Source organism: Lutra lutra, chromosome 9 (assembly GCF_902655055.1).
Source record: "Lutra lutra chromosome 9, mLutLut1.2, whole genome shotgun sequence".
NCBI classification, from domain to species: domain Eukaryota; kingdom Metazoa; phylum Chordata; class Mammalia; order Carnivora; family Mustelidae; genus Lutra; species Lutra lutra.
The window spans coordinates 15029598-15039233 of record NC_062286.1 but is presented as its reverse complement, the minus strand read 5'-3'; the positions used below and the strand labels follow the sequence as shown (position 1 = coordinate 15039233).

The following is a 9636-nucleotide window of genomic DNA, read 5'->3' as shown; positions in this document are numbered from 1 at the left end:
GGACCCACATTTTCAGTCTGCCCTAGGCCTCTGGAGTTATGTAGCTGGTCCTGTCCCTACCTCCAGCCAGTCCCCACTACCCCTCATGCGGCTCAGATGGGTGACTAGGGAGGGCTGGGGTAGGGGCAGAGCAGAGGGCACTTCTGGGTGGTGGGGGCACTTGCCGGCTGGGATGAGACAGGGTGGGGTTGACTTCCAGAGACTCTGAGCTTGGCAGAGCTCTTCTTGGTAGCTCACAGATCCTGCTTTTTGTCACTCTTATCCCTTTGTTCTCCATTTAGACTCCCCACATCCTGCTAATTTCTTACCCCTTTCCTCAAAGCTTCTGTTTTGGGGACAGGTTTTATGGAGTTCACCATTATAGTGGTCAGTTTAGGCTGGGTGAGGTAGCAAAATGACCTGGAAATGTGGTTTTAATACAGTGTTTTATTTCTTACTTGTGCTTTCTGTCCATCACAGATTGGGGGTGGGGATTCCGTTCCATGCAGTCACCCAATGTCCAGAGCTGATGGAGGCTCTGTTGCTTGTACCCATACTGGCTGGGACTACACAGTCTCTTGATTGCTCTGGCAGGAGAGTGGGATGAAGGAGGGTTCCCCAACTGCTCTTTTATGCTTCAGCTTGAAGGTGACACGCTCATAGCCTTGTTGGCCAGGATTAGTTCTGGGGCTCATCTCACCGCAAAGGGGCTGGAACATGGCGTCTTCTACTTCTAGGAAGAAGAGAAGAAACAGATACTGAGGAGCACCAGATAAGGTAGGCCCCAGAAACTTTTGTCCAATCGGTGAATAAATGGAAAGAAAGAGAAATACTATGCCCCCATCTCTTCATCTAGAGAGAATTGTGTTTAGTCTTTACTTGAGAATATTTCTAGTATTTGCTGATGACTTACTGAATGTAAAGCCCTCAGCCAAACTCTAAATGTCCCTTGTGCAGAAAGACTCTACTCATCTCCTGTCGTGGGGTCTGGAATGTTAGTGAGCCAGGCCTTCCCTGTGTGTGTAGGGGATCTCCTGGGGTTGAGCAAAGTCACAGCAGAGGAGCTGATACAAAGCAAGTGCTTAGTATGTATGGGTGTAGACTGTTGGCAAACTTTAATTCTGATAAACTTAAAAACAAGTGTAACCAGTATGAATTGATCCATACCATTCGGGCATAAGAACTGTCACATTTATTTTTCTAAATCAAATTTGGCTCAGTCCTCAGCCCCCTGACTGCGGGGATGTCTGAATTTGTCATTATTTATGTCCCCATCACTCCTGTCCTCTTCTTCCTTTTCTCTCTTCCTTCACTCCTGCAGGGATGGATAAGAACAGGCTACAGAGAAGTGGGCTGCAGTCTCCTCTTTGCCGTTTGTCTTTGCTCAGGACTGTGTTGCCTACTGGGAGACAGGAGGTCCTCAGGTAGCTGATTCCCCTCAGTGTTACCCTCAGAGTGGGGGCCCCACCGTGTCTCAGGGGACTGTGTTTCTCAGCACTGGCTGTGGTGGCACTCGTGAAGCTAATCCTGTAGCCAGGGCTAAAGTGGACCCTGTCCTCCTTGTTCCCAAGCCTCCCCACCCCAGAGCCCTAGTCTGAAGTCCCTCATCTGTGGAACGTGGTCGCTCTCAGCCCCATGGCCACTTGGTTGCGGGAGGTCTGCCCGTTCCCCTGTGTCCGTCAGTCCCACCAGCACTCAGGGGTACGAACGACCAGCTGAGGTGTTGCCAGAAACTTTAACGATGAGTTACCTCATTTCATTCACGTTTATGTGGCCAAAGCCCACCGCAGACAAAACACCAGTAAAAGCCGAGGCCCAGGGAAACTCAAGGGCGTAGAGCCGAGCAAGCAGGGTTGTTCTCATGGCCCAAAACTTGTGTCTTATTTTTTTTCTTTTCCTTTTTTGGCAAAAGAGAAAATGAAATAAATTTAAGAACAATGTACAGTCCACATTCGATGGCTGTAGAATGCGTATGGCCTTCAGCTGCTTCCAGCAAATTATTCATGATCTATTTGAGCATTAGCTAGACGCTGACACCATGTCTCCGTACACTGACTCAGCCCCCGATGGGGCCCTGTGTGGGGGCTTCTGCTCGGGGCTTTGACAGGCTTCCATACCTGAGCCAGGTAACTCCCCTTAGGAGCAACTACGCTCACGCCCACGGATGGCCCTGGAAAGTGAAGGGATGGGCCCCGAAACTGGGCTTGAGGACCTGGGCGCCATCAGTCTGTCTTGGGAAGAGTCTAGCACAGGCACCCGCCCAGGCCCCAGGCACCCTGGCCAAGCCCGGATTGTGATGTGATTTCCATCTGAGGAAAAGAGCCCATCTATTTGCATTTCTTATGGTTCACAACTGGGGAGTAATTGCCCCTTACCTCACTAGCTGTCTCCCAGTGCTGCACTGTTACCCTAAAGTGGTCCTAAAGCTTGGGTGAATTGGAACTCTGGCCCATCATTCAGGAGATTTCTGGAGCCCAATCATTGACCTTTGCCAATTCCCTTTTTTCTCTGGGCCCTGATTTTATTTTGTCTTTCAAAAAGCAGGAGGTATCCAAAAACAAAAACAAAAAAATTTTTTTTTTTTTTTTTTTTTTTTTTTTTTTTTTTTTTTTTTTTTTTTTTAAAGATCTGCAGGCGCCATTCTTTAAGCAAAAAGCTCAATATATAGAATAGGTAACCTCTCAATTTAGGGCCTTTGGAGAGGGCAGGGCAGGGACAATGCTGCTCATGCCCCATCCTACCTTGTGCCTGCGGTCCGCGTCCCTGACATCTTGTAAAGGACTCTGTACCCTGAAGGGCTCCATCCAGCATCGTTTGAGAACCACCAGGGTGGGTCATCTGTAAGGACACAGTGATATGTGACATTTGGATTCTTACCTCATCCCTTCCTGGATAAAACAAAATAAAACCAAAATGGCTACAGAGCTCCCATAAGACCCAGGAATTAAGGCAGAGAAAACACAAGAGTTTTCTCTTTCTCTTCTGTGGTTTGAAGACTATGTGTTGAGCACTGGATGGCCTCCATTCCCTGGGCCTTCCCTTGTCAGCCAGGCAGGTTTGTTCTGGTTCTCGTGGTCATCCCTCTACTGACCTAGGGGAGCTGTCAGAGCCTTCTGTGACTTGGAAGGCCTCGGTCCTTGAAATTCTCCGGATGAACACTTAGAGGGGTATGTTGTCAAGATTTCTCTTCTCCTTGGGAGAGGCCTCTAACCCCCACAATGGCAGGAGTAGCCAAAGCGGGTAGGTGAAATGTGGAGTACCAGCAGCTGGGCATTTAGGAGGGCATAATTTTTCTCTTCAAATTCTAGTTGGGTAAGGGCCATCTGCTTAGTTCATAGTAGATGATTAATAAATATTTATGGCATAAATGAAAGTGGGGCAAAATAAGAAGGCAGATTTCAACATATGGAAGAAAATGCCTAGATGGCAGTCATTCCCAAGTCTTGGCCACTGGTGGTCCTGAGTCAGTGTTCGGTGGTCCTGTGCCAGAGGCTCAAGGCTCAGAACACTGGAGGGGGTTTGTGTTCGAATGGCTCCCAGTCTGCTTTCTCCCCTCACCACTCCTGGCATGGAGGTCTTAGAATCCAGAGAAGAAAGATGGCCCACTTTGGCTATAGCAAGTGCCTGGACAAAGTGACTTTCTTTGTCCCAGGAAAGCTGCCTTACTCCTGCCCAATTAGCCTGGTGAGGACTAGCCTAGGGAAATATCCACTTGTTAATGGTGTGGAGACTGAGCGGACAGAGATGTGTGTGTCCTGGGAGGCTCAGCCTGGAATGCTTCACTGCAGGCGCCAATCACAGAGAGCCCCCCATTGGGTGGCCTAGTTCTTGCACTGGGTCAGTGCGGTGGATCTTGCTTTGCTAGGCTCATGTTGCAAGTGAGTTTTCAATTTCTGGGTTGGGAGGGAGGCCTGGTATTTTAGCTTGGCTTTTCTTGGGTGAGGAGTTGCAGCTAAGTTGTTGGCTGTACCTGGCCTAGGAGGTTTCCTTTCTGACAAAGAGCTTCTTACTCTGTGATGTTTGGGTCTGTCCGTCAGTATCCTGAAACTTGATGGAACTGGACAAGAATCCCCTAGTGGCCTTAAAGACACCTGGGTCTGGAAAGGCTGTCGAAGCCCCCTCCTTCCTCCCTTGCCCACTAGAGAAACTCCTAGTGAGATCTATGGCAGGTGGCCATCTAGTACTTGGGTCTATCTTGGAGACACCACCTTTCGAGATGGCCTGTTACACTCTGTATTGAGAATATAGATATGGATGCATCTTGTAACCCAAAAAGGCTATAGATATGCAGGTATGACACCCCTATAACTTCCTAGTAACCTGTAGCTATCCCTGGGTTCTGGCTCTGCCTTCTAGGGCTCTGAAACCTGTATTGTACTCCTTTTGACCTGGGAAAGCCCTTCAGGATCTGTAGGCAGCAAGGACCCCCCAGATCCTCAGCCACATCTGGGGCTGTGTGAAACTATGAATCAGGATTCTCTCCTCCTCTGCTCAGGGAGGGTTACCAAGGCCCCCAAACAAGGAGGGGTCTCCCCTCCTGGTATTGCTGTTGTGACAGGTTTGGAGCCCCAGCGGAAGGGTACAAGAAGCTTTGGGCTCTAACCAGAGGGAGTGTCTTTTCCAGGAGTCTGGGAACTTGGACTCTACCTGCTCCTGGCACTGGAAGGGGCTGACATGCTCTCATCCACTGGGGTAGCCTTCTCAGTTTGGGCCCTATCTTCAAAAATACCATCTAGGCCGATGTTGGGAAGTGCTAAGGCTTTGCTCAGATTGGCGAAAGAAGGTAGGAGTGGGAAGGGGCAGTATTTATCGAGTTCCTGTGGTATGCTGGTTCTTCTATGTGGTGTCCCCTGTACCACGCACTGAACTCCATGGGCTAGTGCTGTTCTTATTTCACTAGAGAAGTTGGTGTTGACCTTGGCCGTGGTGGGGTTTAGATTGAACTTAGGACCACCTGTCTCCAAAGCCTGGGTTCTCAGTTGTTATACCAGCCTGGATTCATGGTCCAGCTTTGCACTGCTTAGGACAGACCTGCCTTCTCTCTGGGCCTCAGTTTCCCATTTAGAGTAATACCCTCTTAGAGAGCCATCATCTGTGAATCCTACCCTGGAGTTTCCCTGAAAGTGAGTATAGCCTGCAGGTGTTTTGGGAAGCATCAGATTCTTTCTGAGTGGACAGCGGCATATTCTAGAACTTTCTGGTCTGGAGAACAGGCAGTTGCTGGGTTTGCCTCTTTCCTCTGTCACCATTGGTGTGTTTCCCAATCATAAAGTGATCCTCAGCATCTCTGTTGGCATTGCGACTCTCTCCCTAAGCTGGAGAATGCCCCAACTGGCTCATCCTCTGTGCCCACAGTGGGTCTCCTGGGCTGGCAGTGTTGGCTGTACACTGAGCTCCAGGAGCCTTTTAGTAGCCAAAAGAGGCCCAGGGCAGGGCTCATGAGTGGATTTGCAGCTTGTAGGTAGAAGTGTGTGAAGGCTGGACATCTGGGGTGCAGGCACTCCTGTCTGAGAAAGAAGATACACCGAGACAGGGCTCAGCTCAGAAGCCAGGAAGCATGGTCCCTGGTCAACTCCCAGTAAAGGACCTTCTTATGAGGATCCTCTGGTGGGAAGATACATCTTGGTGCTAGACTCTGGCTGGGTTTCTGCTTTTGCTGGCCTTAGGATATGCTTAGCAAAAAGCCACCAGTTGAAAGAGGAGCCCACAGGAGCCTTTTGGTCCCACCCCACCTTTTACTTCCTGTATTTCTTCCCTGACCTCCGAGAAAAGGGACATTAAATCTTAGCATAACTAAAATGACTTTTCATGATGGATTTCTCAGGAGTGTGTGTAGTGAGAGTCCATGAGTAGGTTCAATATCCCACTCACAGATGGGAAATCAGAGGTGTCCCAGCTGTAGGCGGAGGCTGGGCTCACAGGGATGTGCCCATGTATGTGTATGGGAGTCGGTGTGTGTGTGGGGTGACATCCATGGGGGCTGATGTGTGTGGTGCCATCCATGTTGTTATCCATACCCATCGAGACATGTATCCATCACACTTGGGGCCAGTCCCAAGGCTTCCATTTGGACCTGGACTCCATGGGACATTTGCCAGCACATCTCTGACATGTGTGATCCTCTGCAGAACTTTCTGGCTCAGTGGGGGAAGGTCACCCAGCAGGAACAGCTTCCTGGGAGACTGCACAGAACTCCTTCAGACCTCTCTCCTGGCCATTGGCCAGCCCTGGGTTGGAGGGAAGGGCTTTGAAAAGGCTCTTGCCTGTTGGCCATCCAGTATGCCTGAAAGGATACCAGCCTGATGAGTGAAGTTACAATAAATCAAGACCATGTGGTCGGCTCCCCCTTGAGATGCTCCCTGTTAAAGAAATTGGTGGGTGGGAAACATATTTGGCAATCAGCCCTGAAGCTTCTCTTATATCCCCTTTCTCTTTGCTCTTCAACCCTCAAATCTGAGAGTCATATGGTTTATTTTTAAAACAGAAACAGCCAGGGACTCTCATGTCTCTGGGGCCAAGAACATCGCTTCTCATCATTCAGGTCTAGCCTGGGAGCAGAACACATCCTTGGTGTGAATGCTGCAGAATTCAGTGTCATGAGGCTTGGGATAATGGAAGTGGGGGAGAGAAGGCATCTTTTGTGCTTACAGTGGGTTAGATGATGTAGGAAATCCTAGAATTTGTGTGCCGTGGCATTGGGAAGGAACTAAAGCCCCAGAGTGGAGAAACTGGCCAACGTTGTCCAGGGCAGCAGACCCAGGATTGGCTCGTACCCTTATGTCTCCTGCTTTCAATTTAGACTTCTTAACATTGAGGAGCCCGAGATTTGAAGGTTACGTTGGAGTTTGGTTTGAAAAAGAAAAGCCTTAGAGAAAGAAGGGAGAGGAAAACCCTCTGGCCATAGAAATGGGATGGAGAGGGAATTCTGAGAAGCTGGGAGAGAGGAAGTCTAAATGGCCGAGAGAATTTGCTGGAAATGTGAGGGCATCGTATGATCTTAGTGTCACTGGGATGGCTGAGGTGAGGGTGAGTCAGTAAGTAATTGGATCAAGCCTGGAAAAGGATCACATTTAACTCCATAAAGAGGCTGTTTCCAGGGGGAGGAAGACTGTGGTGTTCCAGGACCCTATTCTACTATAGTTTACATCATGGGAGCCTGGGAGCCTGGTGCTCATGTTTGGTGGGTCCTCGGGTTGTTAGATCATACCTTTGTCCCATTGTTCAGGAATGTATTTTAACTCAACAGTGGATTAGAAAGAACTGACATGACAGTTTATGAATTTTCCTGACTCTTTCTGAATTATGCCCAGCTCTACAGCAAAGAAAGTAGGTGAGCAGGAAAGCACCGTGGAGCCTGGAGCCTGAGTTTGAACTCTGTAACTTCCTCTCTCAGTGACTGTGTGCATATGTCTTCCCTTTCCCATGTCTTCATTTCCTCATCAGTTGGTGGTAATGGTACTCCTCGCCCATGGTGGGGCCCATTGTTTTTTCTGCCCAGCTCTTACTTCCCTGTTCTTATGATAATGGTTCTCTGTTCTTTATGGCAGGGACTCTCCTCCCTGTAGGTTGAGTGGTCTTAGTGGAGGCTGCCAATATACTTCCCCTCCTTCCACCCCTGCTGGTAATCATAGTAGGGTCAGTGGATTGATCCCACCCTTCTGGCCATGGCCATTTGATAAGAGTGTGTTATAAAAGAACATGACCAGAATTGTTCCTGAACACCTGTGAGATGCCCATGTGGGAAGTCCCAACCAAGAAATAAGTGAGGGAGCCCTGGGGATGGTGGCGCTGAGTCCCTGTAGGTAGCAGTTGAGGTGGAAGCTAAGAGCCACCATTCTGTTGTTACTGATGTGACTAGGTGTCTGTCATGGCCTGGTGAGGCTTGAGGTGGGACTGAGCTACCATTTGGATTGTATCCATTTGGGCTCCTTTGCTTTCCAGGGATAGAAATCCCAACCCAAACCACCTTAAGCAAAAAGAGAACTAATCGGCTCACTTCTCTGAAAAGAACAGAGTTGGGCTGGTTTCAGGCTTGGCTTCAGGCAGGGCCTTAGTCAATGTCACCAGGATTCAGCATCTCTCTCTCTCTCTCTCTTTTTCCTCTCTTTTCCTCTCTATCTCTTTCAACTCTGCTTCCTTTGGGCTGACTCCATCTGGAAGTGGAATCTCTTCCTCAGGGTACTGAATGGCTGCCTTCGCTCCCAAACTTACATTTCCTCAGATTTAAGGCCAGTAGGAAATAGCATCAGTCTCTTTCCTAGAAATTTGAGTCAACCTCTCATTGCCTCTCACTGGTTCGGACTGGGTCCTGTACCTGTCCCCAGATTGATGTGATGGGATGATCTAGATGGCTTACACTTAGGTTTTAGGCTTTAGTCCTAATTAGGGAATGATGCACACCAAAACGCGGCATCTAAGAGTTGGTGAGAGGACATGGTTATCACCAGAAGGATGAATAGATGGCGGGGAGCAAACCGCACCAAGGTCTGTGCTGTAAATGGTTAGCACCCCATAGGGTGCTCAGAACATCTCAGGGCAGCTCATGTCCTCTTTCCTCATTGCGGACACCGTTAAGTGTTAGGTATAAGGTGTCAGACATCTCTTACAAGGTGATTACAATTTGGTTTCTAGGTGAAAAATAATGACCACTGAAGAATGCCAAAAGCTATTGCTGATGGTAGACACAAACTGAAGTGGGTTAAGAAAATGAGTGTTCTTAAGTTTTGGACACATTAGAAGATGGAATATTGAATTCATCAGAGGTTTGCACCAATGGTATAAATGAATTTGCCATGTGTTTTATGCAAAGACAGGAACAGGCACTTCCTAAAACCATTTCAATAGCTTCTATAACTAGTTCAAAATGGTTCACCAATTGGGAAAAAACTAAGGAAAGCCAGGAAAGCAGTTACTTGTGATTCAGGAGAAAGCTAGGATCCAGTACAAACATTTTTGTGTATCTTTGATTCTAGAGGGTTCACAACATCTAGAAAAGCATTTCTAAGGCACGTCAAGGGCCCAGTCTTCCTTCTGCTGTGCCTGCGGCAGAACCAGCCCTGGCATTGCACCGGAAGACCATCTGTAATAGCCTCTTTTGTTTTTGTCCTCCCCAACATTGGTTTCTCATACTTGGAGTCTCCCTTAAGCCTATAGGTGCTGGCCAGGTTATCTGGTCAATGTTGAAGTCACTTAGGGACTTCGGTTAGAGATAATCATTCACCTGGCACTGAAGTTTTTGATGAATGAGCGATATAGGGAGTGGTAGTGAATAGATTGCCTGAAGGTATGAACCTCCAAAGAGCCAGGATTTACACAAAACAGAAGAAGTATTGCTCTGGAAGAGCCTGAGACCAAGGAAGATGTGAACTCCACCTCTTGAACTTGAAGATAAGTAGTTTCCTCTGGAGGATGCAGCAGGGGAAGTGCTGTTCTCGGGGATGGGAAGCCATGTGCCCCGTGACTATTCCCAGATGACCACAGCCTTGGGACTAGACATACTTATTGGACAGCAAGTCTAGCCAAATGTGGTCAGCCCTTTGAACATCTGCCATGGATACACTGTTCCCAGCACCTGCCCGACATCTCCTCTGTGCTCTTGCCAATGGCCAGGCCCCCCAGAAGTCCCTGCACAATGTTCCTACATGTTTGATGTCCCTG

At 48.6% G+C, this 9636-nt stretch overlaps 1 long non-coding RNA gene across 1 annotated transcript; it reads right to left on the bottom strand.

Annotated features, from left to right (window-relative positions):
- Positions 1-416: 416 nt before the first annotated feature.
- On the bottom strand, positions 417-3104 carry LOC125109740 (uncharacterized). Its single transcript, XR_007130365.1, has 3 exons — positions 2942-3104; positions 2721-2817; positions 417-712 (listed from the first exon to the last, which is right to left on the bottom strand). It is a non-coding gene; the product is annotated as an uncharacterized LOC125109740 (long non-coding RNA).
- Between the last annotated feature and the right edge of the window lie 6532 nt (positions 3105-9636).